This window comes from Rhinolophus sinicus, linkage group LG14, assembly GCF_036562045.2.
Source record: "Rhinolophus sinicus isolate RSC01 linkage group LG14, ASM3656204v1, whole genome shotgun sequence".
In the NCBI taxonomy this organism is placed as follows: domain Eukaryota; kingdom Metazoa; phylum Chordata; class Mammalia; order Chiroptera; family Rhinolophidae; genus Rhinolophus; species Rhinolophus sinicus.
The window spans coordinates 14,067,361-14,093,354 of NC_133763.1; the positions used below are offsets into that span (position 1 = coordinate 14,067,361).

At 38.7% G+C, this 25,994-nt stretch overlaps 1 long non-coding RNA gene across 1 annotated transcript in view; it reads left to right on the plus strand.

Moving 5' to 3' along the window:
• The window catches only part of LOC141568688 (uncharacterized), a 508,036-nt gene that overhangs the window by 98,175 nt on the left and 383,867 nt on the right, over nucleotides 1–25,994 (plus strand). Inside the window, exon 2 of the long non-coding RNA XR_012491914.1 lies at nucleotides 24,883–24,946. This is a non-coding gene — a long non-coding RNA (uncharacterized LOC141568688). The remainder of the gene's footprint in view (nucleotides 1–24,882; nucleotides 24,947–25,994) is intronic.

The window sequence follows — 25,994 nt, forward strand, 5'->3', positions numbered from 1 at the left end:
ACTCTGCAGGCCCTGAGCGTCATTGCTGTCCATGGTGGGGGCATTAATAGCTTTCATATATCAGTGCTTTGCTGTATTAGGTACTTTATCACCTCCCCTTAAGGGAGGCATTACTGCGCCCATTTCACAGAATAGGAAAACAAGCATCAGAGAGGTTAAGCACATTGCATAAATCCACATTGTCAGAAGGTTTGCAGCCAGGACTGAAGTCAGGTCTCAAGGATTGCACAGTTCACACTGTCTCCTTCCTCAGTGCCATCCTGCCTCCTCACATGAAAAGTTGTTCAAAGTGCCACATTTAAAACCAATAGGCCCGGTTTTAAGTTTATGTGGATGGGAACGCAAAATGAAACTGTACTCCATTGGGGGAGAGGATAGACCCCCCGCCCCTTTTCTCTTTCTCATCCCTTTGGCGGTAAACATGAGCTGGGAAATAATCAAGAACTGGGTGAGCTGTGCTCGATTCCAACTTAAGAGACAGACATGTGAAGCCTGTGGGCCACCTGCCTCCATTCAGGAATGCAGTGCAGGGTGGGTGTTGAGAGCATCAGCTCTGTGTCCCACGGACAAGCTTGGGTTCACACTCCTCCGCTTACTAAAGTTACCTTGCTTCTCCAAGTCCAGGACATAGATTGCTGTGGGGATTAGATTAACACATGTACAGCACTTTAGAAGGTCTCTGGCCCAGAGACAACACTCAGAAGGTGATAGCTGTTGGTTTTGTTGTTGAGAGTGCTATCCTAACATTGCCCACCAACAAAGTATGCCAGGAGCATGCCTCGAGTCAAACCAAAGTCAGGTGTACTTGGCTTCCTGCAGCCCGCGAAAGTGCACACCAGAGAACTCAAGGCAACTTGCTGAGGTGGCCTCGGTGGGGCTTATTGGAGGATTTGGGCTAGTGCTGGGTGATTTTGAGGAAGGCGGGAGGAAGCAGGGGCTGGTTTTGGATGGGCGCTGTCAGGAGGCAGGGTCAGTTTGATGACTGGATATCTTTTTTTATGTAGTGTTTTATGCAGGAGGCAGGAGGATTAGTGTGGGACAGAGCTGTCATTGGTGAAGAAGCTTACTCACGGAGTCGCAGGTGAGGGACGGTTAGGGTCCTCTGTGTCTCATTTCACACGTGGCCTTGAACAGACATTGTGTGTCCCTTGTTCCCTTGCATCCACAGAGGGACTTTGTCTGATATTTCTTTATTTTTGTGAGCATTGTTTATGGGCAGTTGTGAAATTGCAGCTTAGGAGGCAACAGCAAGCACCAACCCCCCCTTTTTTTTTTTTTTTTTTACCACTTTCTCACTAATTAGAAGACTTCTCCAACATTTTTTTTAAAGCATGTATAGAGCTTGTTAAATGCTTTGTCTAAGTATTTTAAAACATAAATTTCATTTTATCCTCATAAAAACTCTATAAGGTAGGTGCTATCATTATCTTGATTTTAAGATGAGGAACTTGAGACAGGGAGCCGTTAGTTCAGTAACTTGCCTGGCGTCACAACTGGTGAGTGATTAGTTATTGCTTTTCTCTGAAGTCTTCCACTTCCTCATGGAAGGAAATACTCATCTGGGGCATTTCGCATGTCCTTTGGACTCAGAGAATGCTGATCGCTTCTCTTGTGACTAAGGCATCGGCAAAGATGGGGGGTCTTTTCTCCTCTTTGCTATATGGCGTTCCTGTTATTTAAAGTGCAGATGAATGCTGGGTGAGGAAACAGATAAATTTAAGTTGGTGGACTTGGGTCAAGAGGTTGGAAGGACTCAGATGCTCTTGGAACTTTTACAGGGCTGGTCGCATGATGCACTAATTGCTCAGGGATGTGGGTTGTTATGTTGAAAACAGTTGGGAGACAATTAAGTTGAGATACAATTGGACAGAATATTGTATTATGGACAGTTTCATGATATTGGCAACACAATAAGGTTTTATGAAATACTGAAACTCAGATAGAGTCTGGACTTTTTATTTCATTTCAGAGAGGCCATAACTACTGTAAAGGGTAGTGAAAATGAAAGTCAGAAAAGTAGTATAAAAATGTAATAGGGACTTATTTCACTCAGCATAATAACCTCAAGATCCATCCATGTTGTTGCAAATGGTACTATTTCATCTTTTCTTATGGCAGAATAGTATTCCATTGTACATATATACCACAACTTCTTTATTCAGTCATCTATATATAGATGATGTATTACAGAATTGTACACCTGAAATCTATGTAACTTTACTAACAATTGTCACCCCAATAAACTTTAATTTGAAAAAATGTAATAGGGAAAATAACTTGAAAAATTCTTATTTAAAAAACCAGTATTCTCAGGGTATATATTCAAAGAAAACAAAATTACTATCTTGAAAAGATATCTGCACACTCATGTTTATAGCAGCAATATTTACAATAGCCAAGACCTGGAAATAACCTGAGTGTTCATTGGTGAATGAGTGGATAAAGAAGTTGTGAATAATATTCCACGGTGTGTGTGTGTGTGTGTGTGTGTGTGAGGTCTGACAATTAAGTTTACGAACTCATCCTAGAAAAAGTGCTACATCCCTCATTGCTGAATATCACTACAGTCACCTTTGAAGTACTCCCCTTGGGAAGCTAAACACCAATGCCAGTGCCTAGTCCACCCTTCAAAGCACTTTTGGAACTCTTTTTCTGGAATGGCCATCAGAGCTGTCATTGTATTACCCTTGATGTCCTGAATGTCATTGAAATGTGTTCCTTTCAATATTTCCTTTATTTTCAGGTAAAGAAAGAAGTCATTGGGGGCCAGATCAGGTGAGTAGGGAGGGTGTTCCAATACAGTTATTTGTTTACTGGCTAAAAACTCCCTCACAGACAGTGCCCTGTGAGCTGGTGCATTGTTGTGATACAAGAGCCGTGAATTGTTGGCGAAAAGTTCAGATTATCTAACTTTTTCACGCAGCCTTTTCAGCATTTCGAAATAGTGAACTTGGTTAACTGTTTGTCCAGTTGGTACAAATTAATAATGAATAATCCCTCTGATATCAAAAAAGGTTAGCAACATCGTTGCAATAAGCTTGCGAACTTAATTGTCAGACCTCGTGTGTACACACACACACATACACATGGAATATTATTTAGCCACAAAAAAGAAAGTAATCCTGCCATTTGCAATGTTGAACGTTGCAATGATGAACGTTGATGACATTATGCTACGTGAAATAAGTCAGACAGAAAAAGACAAACACATTATGATCTCACTTATAAGCGGACCCTTGAAAAACTAACAAACCAACAAAAAACTGAACTCGTAGATACAGGAAACAGATTGGTGATTGCCAGAGGAAGGGGGTGGGTGAGGGGCACAATGGGTGAAGGTGGTCAAAAGGTACAAACTGGTTGTAAGATAAATACGTCCTAGGGAAGTAATGTATAGCATTGTGACTATAGTTAACAATACTATATTGTATATTTGAAAGTTACTGCGAAAGTAGATCTTAAAATTCTTAACACAAGAAAAATAATTTTTGTAACTGTGATGATAGATTATAACTAAACTTATTGTGGTGATCATTTTGATATATATATACACGTATGTATATATATGTATATATATGTATGTGTATGACCTATTCAGTCATACAAAAAATGTACTATATGTATGGCGTTGTGGGAATTATTAGGCTGATTTACAGGTCTTATTCATATGATGGTGCTACAGCCAATCTTCTTCATTTGTAATTTCACATCTGGGGAGTTTTTATTTTTTTGGAAGAAATTATCTTTTGTAACTTAACTATTGTGATTTGTTCTTTTCTTTTGTTTGTCGTGAGGCAGGGCGAATGGAGCATGTTTTTGTAATCCATGTATGTGAGCAGTATTACCCTGGTATGTTGTGCATATTAAAATTCACATCGTCCATTAGCAGGACCTTATTCTGCATTATCTGAGTTCCTTAGGGGTGGGGTTATTCCATTTATGATGATGATTGTTTTTTATAATTTATTGCTCAGATGCAATTTTGCCTTACAGAAAAGCATCTCACTAACCTCTTGCACTTCCCACCAGTATACTCTTGCACTTAAAAGAAAAACAAACAAACGAGAAACCTTTAAGAAGCCCCCACTTCCCAGTGCAGTGCCTGGATATTTTTCCAACAGGAAACCAGAAAAATTCCCACATTCTGTAGCAGTTGCAGTGCCAGCAGAAGCATCAGCTGTTTGCAGCTGTCTCTTTGGGACCACAAAATCAAATAGTAATATCCCTGATATGGACAAAGCCTGGGCTTCAATTATTCAGCAGGAATTACGGCTGTGTTGGGAAAGCAGCATGCCAGAGTGGACTCCGCACAGGCCCCAGCGTGAGAAGCTCTGCATTTTATTTTAGCTTCTGCCCCCGATGCATTGCACTACTGGGCAAGTCTGTAAACCTTTCTGTGTCTAGGCCTTCAAACACAAGGCCCACGGTCATGTTGTGGAGAATACTGAGAGAATGAGATCTGTGTGCCTTTCTCAATGTTGTCTTTCAAATCTTTCAGTTGTTAGGCACAAAATGCTCATTACCCGCCAGGAGGCAAAGCCTGGTCTTTCTTGATGGGATGGATGGTCAGAAATGTCACTTTTCCTTCAAAGCCTCTCAGCCTTAGAAGTCAGCTGTACCCACCATCAACCTGTTTGGATGCAATTACTGCGTATCTGACTTTGGAGAGGTGAGAGCAGACCAGTATTCAAGTCCCAGATCTACTGCTAATGCTATTTCATTGATTTGAAACACACTTTCAACTTGACCAAAATTGAGATGCGCTTTAAATTCAGTGACATCTTAGCATGTCATATTCTAACTCTCAGCAGTTTCTTAGTAGAACATAAAATAATGGTGAGTCTTATGATCAAAGTTGACTTAGGTTCAATGAAATGCTACAATAGTTCTGTTGCTGTGTGCATGTAATGTAGAGTCTCTGAACCTCAGTTTTATTCATAGGATGGGATAATGACAGTGAGGCTCCAGGTTTGTTGTGAAGATAAAGTAAGATACAGTCTGTGATTGGACTTATCAGAGAACTGGACAATAGTAGCCATTCAATGAATGTTTGCTGATGGAATCTTTAGATCCAGAAGATTTTGGGGGTAGATGGAAGCCACTATTGAACGTTTCTTCTTGGTCATACGTAGTCGGAATAGCTCTCCTCTATATAATGTTTATGCTGACACCATCCTGCGTGTAATCCTAAACTGTAGCAACCTTTTCTCCTCCTCTCCCCTTCCAGTCCCTTCTCCAATTCCATTTCTGATTGTGTGAAAAGAATAGGGAAGGAAGTTATTTAAAAAAATTTTTTTTTGAAGTTTATTGCGGTGACAATTAGAAAAGTTACATAGATTTCAGGTGTGCAATTCTGTAATGCATCATCTATAGATCACATTGTGTGTTCACCACCCAGAGTCAGTTCTCCTTCCATCACCATATATTGGATCCCCTTTACCCTCATCTACCACCCACCAGAAGTTATTTAAAATTTGAAGCCTAGTATATATATATAGCACAAATATTAATTTTCACCTCTAGTTTTCTTTGCTTAATACATAAACACTTGTTTTATAATTCTTATGAGAATGCATTCTTATCGTCCACATGCCTTCAACAATGTTATTAGTTTTAGAATGTAACTGGTTATGTGGCAGTAGCAGGTAATTGGGCAGAAGTTGCAAGGAATTGTAACTAAAAATGAACAAACAGACTGAAATTTTATGGTGAGTATGTAGTAACATAATATATGTCTAATCAGTATAGTAGAAAAAGAACAAGATATTTAAGTTGACCATGGGCTAAACATAAATCAGTGATATAGTGCTTTGAATAAACCAACGAAGAAGCAAACCAAGTATGTATGATGCATTCATTTCATTCATTCAGCAAATATTTTTGGAGTGTCTCTTGGGCTGGGTACTGTACTAGACCATTGGGACACAAAAATAAATAAAACCTGGTTTCTGCCCTTCAGAAAGCTATGGTCTGATAGGAGAACAGATGCAAAGGAAATTAATTGGACTGTGACGAGCACAACACTACAATCATATGACAAGTAAAAATTTGGGACAGAGACCTAACAAAAATAATCAGGAAGGAAGGGGAGTCAGGAAAGTTTTCCCTGAAAATATCACATATGGGCTAGATTTCAAAATTTAAATGTACTCTATTAGTTAACAATAGTGTATCAATTTTAAAAATTATTTAAAAATTAAGTTACGATCAACATGTAACTTTATATTAATTTCAGGTGTTTAGCATGATGATTCAATATTTGTATATATGTGAAATGATCACTACAATAAGTCTAGTTACTGTATGACACATACCGTGTTTCCCTGAAAATAAGATCTAGCCGGGCAATTAGCTCTACTTTGTCTTTTGGAGCAAAAATTAATATAAGATCCAGTCTTATTTTACTATAAGACCCAGTTTTATTTTACTATAAGACTGGGTTTTATATAATATAGTAAAAGACCCGGTTTTATTTTACTATAAGACTGGATATAATATAATGTAATATAATACAATACTGGGTCTTATATTAATTTTTGCTCCAAAAGACATGTTAGAGCTAATTGTCCACCTAGATCTTATTTTTGGGGAAACAAGGTAGTTATAAAGATTTTTTCCCCTGATGAGGACTTTTAAGATCTATGCTCTTAGCAACTTTCAAATATACAATATACAATAAATATAATATACAATACTAGTGTATCAATTTTAAATTTCTTGAATATGATAATGATATAATCAAATTCAAAAACAAAAAGGATTTTTTTCTCAAAAGTCCAAATATTTAATTCTAAAACTTTCTGAAGAAAAAAATAGAAACTTTTTGTAATTTAGGTTAGATTTCCACTGGGAAAAGACTATTTACCAATTTATGTAGATTATCTTTGAACTATCAATATTGTGTTATAAAATAGGTCTCAAATATGTGGAGCAGTAGTTTACTTTGAACTGTCACCATATTGGCCTCTGAGTGCTTTAAAGTTCAGCTAAATATGAAAAAAACTCTTTGTTTTGATGAAGTAATTAAAATCTGTAAATGGTCACTATGGTATTATGGTTAAAGAACTTCCTTCAAATTCTCATTGTGTATAAGTCAGTTTGGACACAGTGTAAAATTCTATTGATATAATACCATCATAATAAGTTTTTTTTTTTTTTAAGTAAAGCATGTAGTATTGGTTTCAACTATATTATGCCTTTATGGAAAGAACTTTTAATGTCTATTCTTTGGGCCAGTAATTGGCACAATTGTGAACTAGTCATGTCCCCTTTTATATATCTTCTGAAGAACTTTCGTCCTGGTTCCTCAGAAACTGGTAATTCCATTTACAGTCATATTAATTATGGCTTCCACCACTGGCTCCCTTTTGGGGACACCATATGCTAAGAATCATGCTAAGCATTTTATATTTAAGGTATATCTTTTGGTATACTAATAGTTTAAAAAAATCCATTCTGACACTTGTAATTGGCATATTTACTCCATTTGTAATTACCAACATCTTAAGTTTGTAGCTGCCTAAACCATTTGTTTTCTGTTTGTTCCACCTGTTGTGTCATTTTCTCTCATTTATTGCTTATTTTGGATTAATTAAATATTTTTTGTTATAGTATATTTTCCCTATATTGTATATCTTGTCATTTTTGTGTGTGTGTGGCTACTATGGAGATTATAGCATACATTCTTAAATTGTTCAGTCTAATATAAATGATTACTTTTATTGCTTCCACGATAATACTAGAATCTTAAAACACTTTTACTCCATTTACCTCTTACTAACTGTATTATCGTTTTAATTTAAAATCCATGCATTTTAATTCTGAACACATTTTTAAGTCCCCACAACCTTTTTATTATTTTGAGTAGTCAATATTTGGACTTATCTACTGTCTTAGTTTGCTCGAGCTGCTGTAACAAAATGCCACAGGCTGGGTGACAATAAACAACAGAAATACATTTTCTCACAGTTCTAGAGGCTGAGAAGTCCAAGATGAAGGTGACTGCAGTGCTGGCGTCTGGCGGGTACTTGCTCCTTGGATTATAGACAGCATTATGTGTGCTCACGTGGCCTTTCCTTGGTGTGTGTGTGTGTGTGTGTGTATAGAAAAGAGAAAGAGAGCTCTCTGTTTGTCTCTTCTTATATGGACACCAATCCAGTTAGATCAGGGCTCTACCCTAATGGCCTCATTTAACCATAATTACTTCCTTAGAGGCCCCATCTTCAAGTATAGCCACACTGCATGTTAGGGCATTAACATATGAATTTTGGGAGATGCAATCAGTTCATAACATCCACATTTTTATTATTTGTGGAGTTCTCCATTATTTCTTACATTTCTGTGTTACATTTGGGATAACTTTCTTTTTGCTTAAAGTACTCCCCTGTTAGTACTTCTAATGTGAATCTTCTCATGATGATTTCTGAACTCAGTCTTTGTCCGAAACAACCTTTGTTTTGCCCTTTGTAATGGATATTTTCCCTGGATATAGGATTATAGGTTGGCAGTTTTTTTTTCTTTAAGCACTTTATATCATTCCACCACCTTCTGACTTCCATTGTTTCTATTAAGAAATCAATTGTTAGATTTATTGTAGCTCCTTTGAAGACAAGGTAACATTTTCTCTCGGCTATTGGTTTTTAATAGTTTTACTCAGATATACCTAGGAGTGATTTTCTTTTGTATTTATCCTTCTTGGGGTTTGCTGAGCTTCTTGATCTGTATCAGCTAATACATATTATTTATTTCAGAAACTTTTAGCCATTATCTTTTCAAATATGATCTTGGCTCCCGTCTCTTTCTGTTCCTCAGGAACTCCAAATATATACAAATAATGTTTTTTACTTTGTCAAGGAGCTCCTTTCTGCATTTTCTATCTCTTTTTTTTTTTGATGCTTCAGTTTGGATATTTTCTATTGACCCATATTTCTGTTAAGCTATATGCATTTTATTGCTAGATTCATTTAGTGAGTTCTTATTTTTAGTTATTGTATTATTTTACTAGGGTTGCCATAACAAAATACCACAGATATGGTGGCTTAAACAACAGAAATTTATCTTCTCACGGTACTGGAGGCTGGAAGTTCAAGATCAAGGTTCCATTAGGGTTGGTTTCCTCTGAGGATTCTCTCCTTGGCTTGTAGATGGTTTCTGTCTTCCTACCTCTTCACATGGCTGTGCCTCTGTGCACAAGTATCCCTCGTGTCTCTTAGTGTGTTCTAGTCTCTTATAAAAACACCAATCAGATTGAATTAGGGCCCTAACAAGTTTGTTTTAACCTAATTACCGCTTTAAAGACCCTATATACAAATACAGTCACATTCTGGGGTACTGGGGTTAGGACCTCAATGTGAGTTTTGGAGGGATATGATTCAATCCATAATGGTTATGTATTTTTCTCCTAGAATTTCCATTTGATCCTTTGTATGGATTTAAATGCTTTGATAAAAATACTCATTTTTAATCTATTTTGTTTATCTTTTAAAAAATATATTTTTGAACATATTAAGTGTAATAATTTTAAATGCCTGTTAACTCAATATCTGAGACAACCATCAGTCGGTTTCTGCCATCTATTCTCTCTCTTAACACTTTTGGTCATATGGTTTTCTTGTGGCATTTAGCAAATTTTTAAATTGAATGCTAGACACTGATATGAAAATAATATAGACTCTGGGTAATATCATTATCCGGCAGAGAGAGTTCACCCTCTTCTTCTAAGCAGATAGATTAGAGGCTAATTACTTTGAAGACCTGGTTGTGGTTTTGCTAGTTTGTACCACTTCTATCACATAGCGTTCTGGGACTTTCAACTGAGAACCTGGTAAAGACACCAGAGTCTTTAACTCTGGTCATTTCTGATTTCTAATATCTGCTTTGTAATATAGCAAGGCTGTCCCAAACTCTGTTCTTCTTCTCCAAAGCTTTCTGTTTAACTGTTTGCTTCATACAGTTTCAGAAGTCAACCTGTGTTTCAAGGGAAAATTGACTGTATGTCAGGCTCTGTTGTCATCTTTTCCTTCTCACCAGGAACTTGGCCCTCATGTTTTCAATTTTTTTTTCTTTGAACCCCAAGACTGCCAAAATATTTACTGGTTTACCTGTCCCCCAGTCTGTATCCAAGCAAATCTTATATTCCCAGTCTACTACCCAGCCATTATAATCAGCAAATGAATCCAGGAAAATAAAAAAGTAGCTGTGTAACATCATCTTACTTTCCATGGTTTCTCAGTCTCCAGATGTTTTTTTCTTGTTAAGCCTTTTCAGTTGCTCTCAGTGGGAACATTGGCTGCCACAAACTATTCTATCCTACCTGGAAGTAAAAGTCAGAGCCAGCATTTAGATACTTAAAAAGAAGTTCAATCCTCACAGTCCCCTATGGGATACATGCTATCAATTATATGGGAGAAAACCAAGCCCCAGACTGCTTAAAGAACTTGCACAAAGTTATGTAGCTGGTTGGTTGCAGAGTCCAGATTCAAATCCAGTCCATTATGACTCCAGAGCCCCAGCTCTTAACAATGCACCCCACAATATTATACAGCCTTTCCAGTTTACCTCATAGTCTCTTGTTATTTTTTGGTTTTCAAATGTTCTAATTTAACACCCCATCCAGGCTTTTCATTTCTAGGGAGATTCCTCACCTAGAAAGACAACACATCTCAAGTGATTGTGAAAGGGAAAATATTTGGGTCAGCTAATTTATAGTAAACCATGAATGATTATACAGACAAGTGTTCTACTATTTCTATAAATATTTTGCTTATAGGACAGTATATTACCTCAAGGAAATGTGTCTTAAAAGTAAAATTTTAATATAATCTTCTGAATCAATAGTTTCTTCTATTGATTCTAGGACTTTTTCAACTCTAGTAATGTTTGATTTTATTCTCTCTCTGTCTCTCTCTTTCTCTCTCTCTCTCTCTCTCTCTCTCGCTCTCCATGTTTATGTTAGTATCACTTATAAAGCTTCATATGTAGTAATATGGTGGTTGACATAAAACTTTATATACTGCCTGGTGCTGAATAGGCGCAAAATTAACATTTGTTGAATTAAGTTTAATACAGTCTCAGTAAGGTGGGGTGACTTCTTAGAATTTTGAAAATAGTATCACAAAGGTGACTTTTGATCTGAATGTGTTTGATATTGAACACCAGAAAAGAAAAGGGAAATACGAGATGCATTAATATCTTACAGACTGACCAAAGAGTGAAGGCAGTGAAGAGTCTGTTAATATACATAGGTTTCATTTTACATACTTCTAAAAAAGTTGTGTTCTTATTCATAATAAGCAAAATGCACATATAGACTACACGGAAAAACCATTTCTCACCTATCAAACTGGCAAAAATCCAGAAGTTTGATAACATGCTTTGTTGGTAAGTCCATGGAGAAATTGGCAATCTCACAAATGGCTGTTGTGAATGCAAAATGGGAAAACCTTTAGGAGGAGATTCAGTAATATTCAGCAATATTATATATATACCTTTACCCTCTGACCCAGTAATCCCATTCCTAGGAACTTACCACAAAAGGATACTGTCAAAAATATAAAAAAGATCATTCTGAAACCTATTAGCAGTACTCCTGGTAATAGCAAAATGTTAGAAAAAATCTCACACTTTGATCAATAGAGAACCAGTTGAATAAACTAAGGTGTATGAACAACCATGCAGCTGTCAAAAGGTATGAGGAATGTCTTCATATACTATTATGAAGTAATCTTCAGAATATATAGTTTAGGTAAACTAGTAAGGTGAAGGAAAATGTGTGTAATATGGTACCACCCATCTAAGGGTGGGAATGCATATTAGTACGTTAGGTCTGCCTTATGAAGTATCACAAACTGGATGGCTTAAATCAACAGAAATGTATCCTTTCAGAGTTCTGGTGGCTGGAAGTCCAAACTCACAGTGTTAGCAGGAGAGTACTCTCTCTGGAGGCTCTAAGGAAGGATACTTACTTGCCTCTTCTTAGCTTCAGGTGCTTGCTGGCCATCCTTGCAGTTCCTTGGCTTGTAGCTGCTTCACTCTACTTTCTGCTTCCATATTCACATGGCCATCCTCTCTTGTGTGTGTCTATATTTCTGCATCCAAATACCCCTCTCCTTTCTCTTATAAAGATATTGGCCACTGGATAAGAATCTATCCAAGTCCAATATGACATTTTCTTAAGTTGATTACATTTGTGAAGATCCTGTCTCCAATAAGGTCACATTCACAGGTACCTGAAATTAGGACTTAACATATCTTTTGGGGGACACAATTCAACCCACAATGGAGAATATAAAAATATGTATTTGTGTGTGTGTGTGTGTGTGTGTGTGTGTGTATATGTGGCAGAGGGGACAAAGGTAGAAACTTATGTTTCTTTGAATAGACATTGTTTTGTAGACTTGATTTTGTAAATATGTAATTATGTAAATAGTCACATAATAACAAGGTGTGATCAAACAACATGGTGACTGTTTAAATTTAAAAAAAATTATTACAGTAAAAGACATATTGCCATTAATCCCCCCTCAAAATACTCTTCCTCTCTTTAAACACACTTATCCCATTGTTCTTGCCACTTTCTGAAGCAGTTCTGGAAATCGTTTTTTATGAGTGTCTGTAGTTGCGCTGTCGTGGCTGCCTGGATGTCCTGAATCCATTCAAAGTGTTTACCTTTTGTGATCATTTTAACTTGGGGGAAGAGCCAGAAGTTGCACAGTGACAAATCCGGTGAATAAGATATATGAGGACCACCGTACTGTTTTTATTTGACAGAAATTACTGTACCAGAAGTGATGTGTGACATGGAGCCTTTTCATTGTGATCACAAAATAGGGTGAATGCTGCTGCTGAGTGCCATCCGACGGAAAGGCAGGAATCTTCAATACAGGAAGTGGTGCATTGAACCTTAGAAACAGTGTGTGACACATTTCAACTTGTTAGGGTGTGAGCTACAGTTGAGAGAAGGTGTGTTTTAAGTGTGCTGTAAATCATCCTCTATCATGACAATGCTCCATGTCACACATCGCTTCTGGTATGTGGCAATTTCTGTCAAATGAAAACATTACGGTGTGTCTTCATCCACCTTATTTACTGGATCTAGCACTGTGTGACTTCTCGCTCTTCCCCAAAGTCAAAATTGAGGACTTCGAGGCAGCCACGACAGCACAACTTAAGACATTCATGAAAGAGGACTTCTAGAACTGCTTCACAAAATGGCAAGAATAATGGGATAAGTGTGTTCAAAGCCAGGGGGAGTATTTTGAGGGGGATTAATGGAAATGTTTCTTTTATGGTAATAAATTTCTTTAATTTAAACATTCACCTTATTGTTTGATCACACCTTGTGTAAAACAAAATTAAATGAAAAATTCTAGAAATTAGAAGCAAAATGAAAGAAATGAAGCACTAGACTATTGAGTTTGTGGCATAACACATAGAAAGAAATTATTTCAAGTGACTTTAAAGCACACTACTTCGACCATAAAAAATGTTTCCCTAGTGGAATATGCCCTAAAGAAAATAGAATTGAAAAAAATATTGAACTGTTTTTAGTGATCATATTGTAGGTGGTAATGTTGACATTTTTATTTTAAGACTGTTGAATGTGTATTGTGTGCATGAAATGAGTAGTTATGTTTGTATTGTAGGAAACAGGATTTTGGGACAGGAGAAAGGACAAAAGATGCAACATGAGGCTGAGTTAAAAGCCTTGTAGTCCTAAATTTAAATCAGAAATATAAATTTGAATTCATGATATAGCTTACCTTAAAACAACAACAAAACATGTTTCTAGCTCTGTTCACAAAAGCGGTCTGGAAACAAGGGCCAACCTAGTAGTAGCCAGGAACCTTAATGCCAAGGACTTGGTCTGTTAGCACCATTTCCTTCCCAAAGGAACCATGGTTTCTCAGAAAAATGGCAGATCTGGGGTCGCAAATGTTCACCATGAACGTGTAGCATCTTGTCATAGAATAGAACACAGGAACTATCAAAGACAACCAACGATGTGTCCAAAAGACTCAAGGGTCAATTTGAAGAAGCCCCATTGGCAGATAATGTGACAATTTAATCATTAATAAGGATAGTAACTACAATGGACTCAAACATTTCAAATATGCCTAAATGCACGATTTTATAATGGTTCAAAAGCACAAAACCCCTCAATGAACACCTATGGGGAGTGCTAAGGAACCAACTCATTATTTTCAAAATCAAGCGTTTATACTGTCTTTCTCATATAAATCAGACCTCAGAGTAATCAAATAAAGAGGGAAAGTTTCCTTTACTGAAATATTCATGTTATTAAAAGAAAAAGAAATGAATGGGGAAAAAGATATTAGAAAATTACCATTTCGGAACCAATGAAATAATAGATATAGGCCATAGTCACAAATGACTGTTAACATAGAAAAGAAAAGCAAGAGGACATTAGTATCCCCCTCATGGAAGAATTCACTCCACCCACTCATGCCAAAAATGGAACCAGAATCTGATAAAATCCCAAGCCCTATGTACCAATTTACAGGAAATATAGGGGACAAAAGGATACGTTAAATGACATCACAGGGTTATAAACGACAAAACCCCAAATGATTAGAATCTCTACAGGACCAGCTGAGTGGCTTCTTCAACACATAAGTTTCAAGACCTGCCCCTTCCCCACTACATCCCCTCAAAACAGAAGAGATGGGACCTATACCTTAAAAAGACTTAAGAGACATAGCACGTAATTGCAATGTATGGATTTTATTTGGAATCTCTCAAACTACAAAAAAAAAAAATTTGTAAACAAATCACCTGGGGAAACTTGAGCACTGTTTGGATATTTAATCATATTTTTAGGTGTGATAATGACATCGTGGTTATGTTTTCTTTAAAAAGACAATACATACTGAAAAATCAAGAATGGAATCACATGAAGTTTGAGATTTGCTTTAAATTTGTCTGGGTAGAGTATAGATGCAACTATAAGATTGGCCACGAATGGATAATTGTTGAATCTGGGTGGTGGGTACATATGAGTTTAGTAAGCTATCCTTTCTGTAAATATTTGAAAATTTTTATAATGCAAAGTTTTCTTAAAAGAGTGGTGTTTAGAGAAGGCTGAATAGGTTACTACAACAGGAGAGGCCCAATCAATTCTATATTAAATAAATTGTATCAGCAAATACTCCAGAAAACATTGGCACTTTAGCTGGTAAGTAATAAATGTAGTGATGATAATAAAAAGAACAATTAACATTTATTGGGTGCTGATTATGTTCTTGTTGCTTTACATGTATTATCTTACTTAATCCTCATAAAAACCTTGAGGCAGTAACTGTGAAATACTCATTTTATGGTTGGGACCACCAAAACTTGGAGACGGCATTCCTTCCTCCTCAAATTTGAACTCTGGCACTCTGGTGTCTGTTTCTTACTTTGCCTTCCAAGGTTTCCCTTGTAAAACACCTGCACTGTGGGTTATGAATTTTCCTCTGGCTTCTTCCTGAATTTTTGTATTATTCCCTCTTCTCTCTTTATCCAAATTCTGTCCATTTTTGAAGACCAGGTCATACCTCTTCAGTAAAACTTGTCTTGCACCCCGACCAATCCAGATTTCTTCCTCTTCTGGATTCTGATTTTACTTTCAATTAAGGTAGAAGTGAATTATGTGCTGAATTCTGTGAGATTTTTTTGTAATGTCACCTTGAATTGCTATTAAAATATTTAGTTTCATTTCACTTGTGCAAGTTTGTGTCTCCAACTAGATTTTTAGACATACTGAGGGCATAAATAGTGTCTTATATTTTGTATCCCTCATAAATGTTGGCACAGTGCCTGGTGGAATAAATCTGTGCTGGTTAATGCAAATTGTTTGGAGACATGATCTCTAGTGGCAAGCAGGAAAACTTCCTTTTTGCCAATTCCAGACAGTACTGTGTTTCCCTGAAAATGAGATCTGGCTGGACAATCAGCTCTAATGCATCTTTTGGAGCAAAAATTAATATTAGACTGGATATTACATTTTAGATTATATTGTACCCGGTCTTATATTATAATAAATTAAGACTGGGTCTTATATTAATTTTTGCTCCAAAAGACACATTAGAGCTGATTGTCTGGCTAGGTCTTATTTTTGGGGAAATACGGTATGTAAGGAGAGAATTATACATGGACATATACAAGTCCATGTTCAGGGGAAATGCTTATCCCCACTCCTCTTGTTGCCTTGGGACATGACATCCTAACACTCCTTGCCTCTCTCCCCATTCCGTACTCGATTTTTTGGACGGAGGAGGTGTGAGCAGAGTGAGAGCAAATTGATAGGTGAGTTTGAGAGGAAGGAATAGAACATACTCATTTCTCAGTATCCGTCGCTATTTTCCCAACCTGCCGCAAACACGTGTACTTGCCTGCTCTCTGATACCGAGAACACTTAGCCGGTTTCTGCTAAGGTCCTGCCCCGTGTCTGGGGGAAGGGGAGGGAGAACTGGGACTGGGGCGCTCCAGTACTTCCTTTGACACAGGGCTTCATTTTAATTCTACCGCGCATCGTTAACAAGCCCATTTTGCCTCCCATCTGAGACAAATTCTCCAGCTTTATCAGGAATAAGGGTGATATTTTATATTCATCTTCCTGGCGCTGTGTGTCAATTCTGAACGTGGTTGCAGAAACGAAGTGTATTCTTTATAAGCCTTTCAAACCTCAAATATGTAAAGAAAGTGTATTTTAGAATTAGTTCCATTAATAGCAGCAATTAACTTGAAAAATTGCAGGGTTTCTTAAGAGCTGGGTCTGGTCAATTTTGCTTAAAACAGAAACTCAGATGGGGTGATGGACTGGGAAACCTCCATGGCCCCTCTACCCTCTGAGGTGAACTGATTCTGTGATGGATGAGGATGGATGGGAAAAAAGATAGTTAGAGCTCCATGGATGTGCTTCCCCTTTAGCCATCCACCACTAGTGGGAGGAGCAAAGAGAAGGTGGAGAGGTCAAATAGGGCATAAAAACCACATAAAAGGAGTTATGGGAATAAAGAAATTATGGGAATAAAGAACAATATTGACAGTGACAAAAGCAGGAGGGATAGCAAATATTCACTCTCAAAGGGCAATTAAGAAAAATGAAGGTCATGTGAGAAAGTGGAAAGTGAAGCTTGAAGTAAGACTTGAGTGTAGACATATTGTGTGTGTTCATAAATCAAGTGGGCAAAGTAGACTCGTTAGGCTGGGATCACTGTTTTGAATAGCTTGGGATCAAGACTTTTATAATTCAAATAGGAAAAGTCACTGCTGTTTTCAGATTCATTTTGCCAAAGCTGAAGACATCTGCACTCTGGACCTTGGGTGGGGCTTGCGAGAGTGAGACTTAAGGTGGGAGAGGCCAGATGAGTGAGACTACACACACACACACCATACAACATGTACGTGTACACACACACTTAAGCAATTCCACTTTTAAGTTCTTTACATATTAAACTTCTGATTAAAATGCCTTGGAATGAATTGTTTTAGGCACTAAAATAAGTTTAAAACTACTGCATCACACAATTGTAGCCATTATTTTGATATCTGGTTGATGGTTAGATTTAAAACTTACTAGCACCATACTAAAATCAAATAAGTGATTTTTGCATACTTTGTGAAATCTGATGCCTTTTCCGAATTTTCCCTCCCAAGATGTGGCGGCTCCAGAGGGGCTGATGAGGGCATACCTATTACCAATTAGGGCTTTGTGATTTAAAGAGTAGACTACAGACCACCTCTGTCAACACCATCTAAGAGCTTGTTGGAAATGGAGAATCTCAGAAACCCATTCCAGAACCCAATAGAACAAGGTTGGGTTAAGTACCAGGTGACCCCTACGATCTTTTCATTTTCTGAAATTTTATGAATTTTGAATATTTAACTATAACATATTCCCATTGAAATTCTATAATCACACGAATAATTCTAGTTTCGGAAGTTAACTGTGATATCTTCACTCTTATGAATCTATGTGTTACACACTGACGGCATGTGTGTGTACAGTGGTCATTGCATTATTATGGGTGCTAGTATCCTTTCTCCCGAGGAAACTAATTAAACTCAAAATAAAAGAAAAAAACATATCTGAGCCTGGTATGGGAGAAACGTTTTAAGATGGGTCGTTATAACTCCACAACGTGTCATGCTGAAAATGTTTGAATTTTATAGACCAGTGTCGTGTGGAGGGGAAGAAACCTTTCATTAGCTCATTAGCTCTGATTTTACTTTTACAGTGTAAACTTTTTTAGAAGACATAATCACTTATAGATGCTAATGCTGACTGTACTTTAAAAATCTAAAAATTGCTGTCGTTGGAGTTGTGTCTTGAAAATATGTGTATCTATCTTAGAGCAAATGCTTTCTGGAATCCTGGAAAGCACTTAAAAAAATTTCTTTTTGAGGCCCTTAAGCTCAACAGCTAATGGAAGATCATGTATTTAAATAATTTACACTTCCATCTGGTTTGAAGAGCACCAGGTGGAAATTGCTGATCGGGACGAATCTGTTACGGGGAAGGAAATGTTTGCTCAAAATAAATGAAAGGCAAACATTTACAGGAGCCCCATCTTTTTGTCTGTGTGGGTAGATTCCTTTTTTCTGCTGTAATATTCTCTGGCCCTGGGTTCAGTCTTTTACATCCACTGTGCATTGCTCAAGTTCCAGAAGGAGCACGAGGAACGGAGTGCCTTCCGCTGTTTTATTTTCTACTTCACAATCTTTTGATCATAAGCAATTATTGTCGCCCTTCCTCGTTCTTTCGGCACGCCAACCTGAAATCAAAAGGGGCCGCCCCCTTGCCGTAGGAGAGAGGAAGCCACATTTCCTGGTTGTGTTTCTCCTTGTTGCTGGGCCAACTGGCAAATTTTACGTTTCCCACTGAGCATCACAGTGTGTTGTCAAAAGCGTGGTTTTGTGAGTTGACTTTTGATAGGCACTTACTGTATCTTACCTGTCAACTCCGCAGTGGACTTCCTCATTTACAGCATGTGGCTTGCAAGCACAGACCAAACCCTTCAAGCCAAGAAGAGTCCTACAGAGCACATGACTCCACTTTCCAGCTCTTGTGCTTGTCAGACACAGTCTCTCAGGCTTTTTTTTTTTTTGGTGTGTATGAGTGTATGTGTCTCTGTGTGTCATTTTAGGGTAGATAAAAGAATTAGAACTATTCCTGCTGTTAACCTGACAAAGGCAAAAAAAAATGCAACTTTTGGTTCCAGCATCGTCAGGAAGAATTACTGGCTATGGACAGTAATTGTGACCAGGACTATAAACCAACTCACCTACTCGTTTCTCAGCTTCAATGGGAGAGCATGAAATGGTTATCACACACTGAGTCAGTGCTGAGAAATGCAGCCCGTATAGTCCTTGTATTGCAAAACACCATGACCTCCAGCTTCGACCAGTATGACACTCAAGTTTACTTACCGAGCCCCTAGGGAAAAAGATCCATCACAAAATCTGCAGCAGCTTCAAACTCATCTTTTCCAGAGCCAAATGAAATACAAATTCCAAATGTTTTGCGTTTTATTCTAGGTTTAGAAATAACACTTTTTGAGTCAGTTCTAAATTTGACAACATCCCCTCTCTCACTGTTAGAATCCAGCCTGGGAGAGATTGGGCTAGGTGCGGAGAGACCTTGCGTGCTACCCGAAATGACCACTTCTCCGGCCATTATAACTGTTCTGAGAATCTCTGAGAGCGGGCCCTTTCATTAATTGTAAAAGACATTGGCAATGGGAAGCAAAATTGTTCAGGGGAATCACTTTGGGGGCATTTTTAGATATTGGTAGGCTACTCTGTTTGGAACGGGCACTAGTAATTCCTGTCATCACTGTCTTTGCCCGGTTCTTGGCTACACACTTGCGCGTGGACTGGAAAGAAGGCTTGGTAGGAGATGCTGGCATGGAGGCATCCCTGTGGCCTCCGCTCCCTCCCCCCAGGGTGGCCTAGACATCTTAAGGGGTGAAGCAAATACAGGCAAGAATGGGAGAGCTTGCAGCAGTCCTCATGTTCCCCTCAGATGGTGCCACTCCTGGTGTCATTGTGGGCAGGCGTTCCTGCCTCGCCAAGTGTGGAAAGCATATGGCAGAACCGGCTTAGTGAGCTTGGCAAGGATGCTGTTTAATATCTTAGTCATCGTGCTGGCAAGTGGGGCTCATGAGGTATGCTCTGAAAATACCTCCGTTCATCCCCCCACTGCTTTTTCTCCTGTGCTAAGGGCTGCCTCTTGATTTTCTGGTTACCTCCTGATAACTGAAGATTTTCTGATTTTCTTTAGTAATAAATCACTTTCAGGTTAGTAATTAATATGTGAAACTACGGGAACAAATAGGACACCAGTTATTATTTAATGGTAAACGTTTCCCATCAGCTTGGGCCTGCTGCATTCCCCTCACAGGCTTGTGGGGTGCTATGTGGGGGTGGGGGTGGGCTACCAGGGTTGTGGTGAGGGGCTTTGTCCCTTACCGTGCTCTGCTTCCCCAGGGCCAGACTGGGAGATAGTGTGGAAGAAGAGAGAGGGGCAGGAAGTTCTCACTGTTGGCATGGTTGCTCCCTAGATTTGGGAGATCTGTAAAATGACTTTTCTCTTCTAGGACACACACATATATGTATGTGCACGCACACAGACACGTACACGCAGACACACATACACAAGAATAGCCGGGGTTTTCTTACCTGCTAATGTAGCTTCACTAGTTGGTCACATATATGATCCTCAGTCCTGGGAATTGAACACTTCCCACCCTGGTGAGGGTCACCTCACATCTGGGGACATGCAGGAATCCTTTGCCCCAATAAACTCTGGGAGCATACGCCAGCTCTGACAGCCATCCTTACTTCACTGTCAGAGCAGCTGGCCATCATCTTCCTCCCTTTGGAAAGCCCAGAAACATACACCAGTCCAGCCCCTGGTGTCCCAAAGCTCTACAGGATGATGCCACAGTCTCAGGGGTATCTCACTGAAGTTCTGCCCTTGTAATTGAAGGGAGAGCCACACAGTGACTTGTACCCCCAAGTCCCTTAATCCTGGGGACGGTTGGCACCCACAGCACACCGCAGCTCTCCAAAAAGCCTTCTTAAAATCTCAGCTCTGTCAGTACCCCCCAATCCTTTCTAGGCTGAGGGTAGGCTGTCAGCAAAGTGTTAAATACCAGTTCTTAAGCGAGTCCTATGCATGTTCTGACTGGCGGCCTTGCATCTCCGTTTGGAATGTGATATTTATTGTCTTGGAGCCTCTGCTGAAATTAAAGTCAAAATGGTTTATTTAACATCTGGTTACATTAAATTAAAGTTTGAGTTAAAAAATCTAGACTTTATGTTCATATGGATATGTGAATATCTATGTGTCCTCAGCTGAACAACTTAAAATTTAAAGTTGGTCTTCTGTTTCCCCTTTAATTACATGTGCATTTAAATGAAGAGCTCACAGGGGAAACAAATTCTTCTCAAAGTAGAGAAGCTCTGTTGCTGGTTTCTACCTAGAAAAAAAAAATATTGTGAGGAAACCCTTAACACAGCTTCAAGATGTAGGCAGAATTATTGAACAATTTTGACCCCTTTCTCCAATTGCATCAACTTCTTTAGCAGCAAAGTGGAACTGTGTTTAAAATGGAAGAAGTAAGCTTAACAGCAAAAACAATAATTCAACAGCTAACACTTACGGAGCACTTGCCCTGTTCCAGATGTTATCCTAAGCATTTTATGGAGATTGGCCTTCAGACCCTCACAACAGCCATACGTGAGGTGATGTTATTCTCATTTGATGGAGTCTAAGCAACTTGCCCAAGGTCTTATAGATTTCAGGTGATGGAGTTTAGATTTGAATCCCGGAAATATAACTTCGTAGCTGATTTTCTTAGAAAAATTGAAAAGAGAATTAGGAGTCATTGAAATTACAAAATAAACTCTCTGTAAAACAAGGGATTCTAGAATTTTCATACTGCCTCATTCCTTTGAACTCAATTCAGCCATTTCACTGAATTTACTTAAGTAATCTTGCCCACTGAACATGGGTCTGTTTCTGTAGGCATACGCATATCAGGGCAAAGGGGTAAGGTTTTTGTTTTGTTTTTAACACTTTATTGAAGCATGATTGATATGTGAAAAGGGGTACATAAATGTATATAACTTGATGAGTTTGGGGATAAGTATATATCCATGGAACCATCACTACAATAGATATACAGAGGATGCCCCCAAAAATGCATACACATTTTCAGAAAAGAAAACTATTAAAATTGTAATAACATATACCAATAACAAATGATGAATACAAGTCATATGTATAAACTTTTTGACCCTCCTGTATTTATTACCTCCCAAAGTTTCCTCCAGCCTCCTTTATTATTATGATTGTGTGTGTGTGCGCGCGCGTGCGTGCACGGGTGTGCATGTACACATTAAGGACACATAACAATGTTGTTCGCCATAGGCACTGTGCTGTATAGTTATCTCCAGGACTTAGTTATCTTGCATCACTGAAACTTTGTACCCTTGACCATCACCACTTCTCTCTCCCCACAGCCGAAGGAAGAAGTTATACAAGAACAATGCTAAACTGTCTTCTATAAAGTTTATTTGCTCTTTCGTCAGTCTTTCAGAAACTTCCATTTAATGCATTTGCTTCCGTGAAAGTATTGAGGGCCAGACTCTTTGGTCTGATTGTTATTTTCTTAGAAGTCAAGGATGTCTTTACCAAATGGCAGGTCTGAAACTGACCACAAGGGAAACTCGAGCAGACTAGTGTCCAGGGCATAGTAATGACTTCCGTATTCGCTTCACAGCTCCCGTGAGTGAATGACGATTGACTTCGGCTGCCTCTCCTCCTGGATAAAGACATACATTTAAGTCAGGTTATAGTTTTTGCAGGGATTCCTAACCAGAGGGGTTACTGCTGGCTGATTAAGTCAGTGAGTTTCAGGAATCACAGTAAAACAGTGGACTGAGCAAGAGATTTTTATATATTTCCGAAGGACACATAAGTGGAAAAGTTTTGCAATGTGAAGCTTATGAATATGGAGCAGCCGTGGTGGTGCTGAGTCTGGTGGCTTTCGCCTCTAGACAGAGCTTAAGCAAACTACTCTGCATTTCCCCCTCCTTTCCCAGGATTTAAGACATTCTCTAGCTTGTACTGATACCCTTCCCCCTCCACACATCCTTTTTGTTACCTTGAGCACCTTTGCTATAAGCTCCTCTGACTTAGAAATTTCCTGAAAGGAGAATGACCTTAAATTAGACTAAGATGGGTTTTCAGGCCATGGTGGCATTTACTCTCTTTCTGCCTTTAGACACCTAAAATTTAAAATTTTATTTTCTCAATGTCTTATGAATCTTATGACCAGTGTGAATAATAATCAAAATCTCTAGAAAAATAGCATTTTATTGTTGTGTTAAATGTAATCCAAGTGAAAACAGTGTGTCAGGTTCAGGATAAGCCCGTCCATACTGCTATGGACATACTGCCTCCCTTAAGAATTTCCTATAGAGAATGCCTTATTCTTTCATTTGTGCAAGAACTATTTGTTGAGCACCGACTATGTGCCAGTCACTGTTCTAGGCATTAGGGTATTGGGGACAGAACAAAACAAAATTCCTGCCTTAATGGAGCTTACATTCTCGTGGATAGAGACAGAAAGTAAACAAAATAAATTAGTAACATATGTAGTGTGTTAGAGGTACATGCTTATGAAGAAAAATAAAACAGGACGTGGGCATAGAGATGCCGGCATAGGGGGAGGTGGTTTAATTTCAAATAAGAGCATGAAGGAGGCCTCACTGGGAAGGTGATGCTCGAGCAGACGTGACCGCAGGCAGGAAGTGAGCTGTGAGGAATTGGGGAAGCTGCTGGAAACACCATGACTTTGAGGAGAGCTGCTGCTTTGGCTTGGTCCTTTCTGGGATTGTATCTCTGGGATCCATTCAGGGTTCAGTCAACCTCTCAAAGTCAGGGCAGAAGGAGTGAGACAGGAAGAGAAATGATGGCAAAGAAAAGCCTGTCACACAGGCTGGCGAGGGGCTTGGAGACCCACCCTTTCTCCCCCAAGGAGGTGCTATTTTGAGTTGTCTGTTTATGCAAAATGTAGCCAACTGCCAGGTTAGATGGGGCACAGGGGACTGTCCTCAGTTCTGTCACCAAGTTCTCGTTCTGGGGGTTCCCTCCACCACCCTCAGTTTCAGTCATTTACGGGAAGGAAGGACCCACAGAACTCCCTGAAACCTGCTACGCTTATGGTTATGGGCTATAACAGTGAAAGGATGCTGATTAAAATCAGCCAAGGGAAGAGACGCACAGAGCAGAGCCCATAGGGATCCAAACGTGGAGCTTCCAGTTTCTCTTTGTGGAGACAGACATGAACAGTGCGTACTTCTCTCAACATCGATGGGGAAGCTCACCTGAGCCTGGGTGTCCACAGTTTTTATTGGGGCTTGATTACATTTTGCCCATATCTTTAGCCTCCAGCTCCTTCAGAGATCAGCAGTTACATTGTGGCCTAACATAAATCCCATTGTTCCACTGTCTGGTGGCCAAAGCCCCAGGGGAAACAGACATTCCTGTTAGGCGTGACATTCCAGGAGCCCAGAGATAACCTTAGTAGCTGAGAGCAAAGGCCAGACCTCCCTTTTGGATGAGGTTAATTCTTCACTGCACAGTTTCTACGATACAATTATTTTTCTCCAACATATTTGTTTTCATAATATCACTCATTAAAAATCCACATGACAGGTGAGGAGGCAGAAGCAGAGCTGGGGGGCTCTTCATCTGTATACATGAGGGAACCACATATTTCACATTTGCAACTTAAGTTTCTTTACTATTGAATATATAGTAGATGGCTTTAAATAACCTGCTTCCCATTGTCTTTTGTTCCTTTTTAGGGCAGGAGGGAAAACATGGATTCATGGAAAAAATATGTACATATTCTGCACAAAATCATTGAAGGTAAGTAAACTAATAGCACATAGATTTAAATGTTTACTGGTTTGTGTCAGTGTCTGGTTATACAATGAATAATTCATATCAAACTAGTAGAATGTAACATTTACATAAAATAATACTTTGCAAATTTATGGTAAGTACTAATTACTTGCCTTATTTGCCATGACTATGATATTAAATATTCATAAAAATGTGATTATTTCTTTGATTTGGCAGGCATTTAGATTTCTCTACAGCTTTTCACACTGCTAATTTTAATCCAGTAAATTATCTGGAAGAAAACAGTATGCAGCCTAAAAACTGTTCAAAATTCACTCCAACATTGAGCACATTATGGACGTAATGATCCATTACAACCAAACTTCAAGAAGGTCTTAGAAGAAAACTGAGAATTAAACAAAGAAATATGGAGGCTATCACCATGATTTGTCAGATATGTTTATTAGGACTTTTTTTTTTTTTTTTTACACATACAATGGACAACCTTGACGAGTACTATTCCGATAAATAACAAAAGCATTTTGAGAGGTTTTCCTCCCGCCAAGGGCTAGTTTAAGATAATTTACCAGGACTCTGCCCGTGTTAATTTCCCAGCTTGATGTTCAGTGAGATTATTTGTGAGGCACATTCATGCAGGAATCTGAACTGTGGGTAATCGTGCTGGAAAAGTGCTCCTTCTGGGACCAGGGGAAGACACCTCCTTCCTTCCTTACTGCTCCTGTTTACGTAGGGGGTTCTCATCTTCTTTAAAACAAAATCAGGCTTCCATGGCACAAGACTCATATCAAAAGAGACTGTGCTGTGTGACCTGAATATTTTATATTCTATTAAATTATAATGATTCTGGTAATAATTCATCTGCTGTGTTTTGGTCCAATGAGCACAAAAGGAAACTCTCTTATGGATATCTGGCATTCTCGGGCCCAAAAATTCCGAGAGGAGGAAGAAGAGGGATCTAAAGCCCTAAGGACATAAGAGAAAAGGGCTCCTTTTGGGGCCAGGGGAAGACACTGCCTTCCTGGTGGTTGCAGGAGAAGAGTGGGGCAGATTG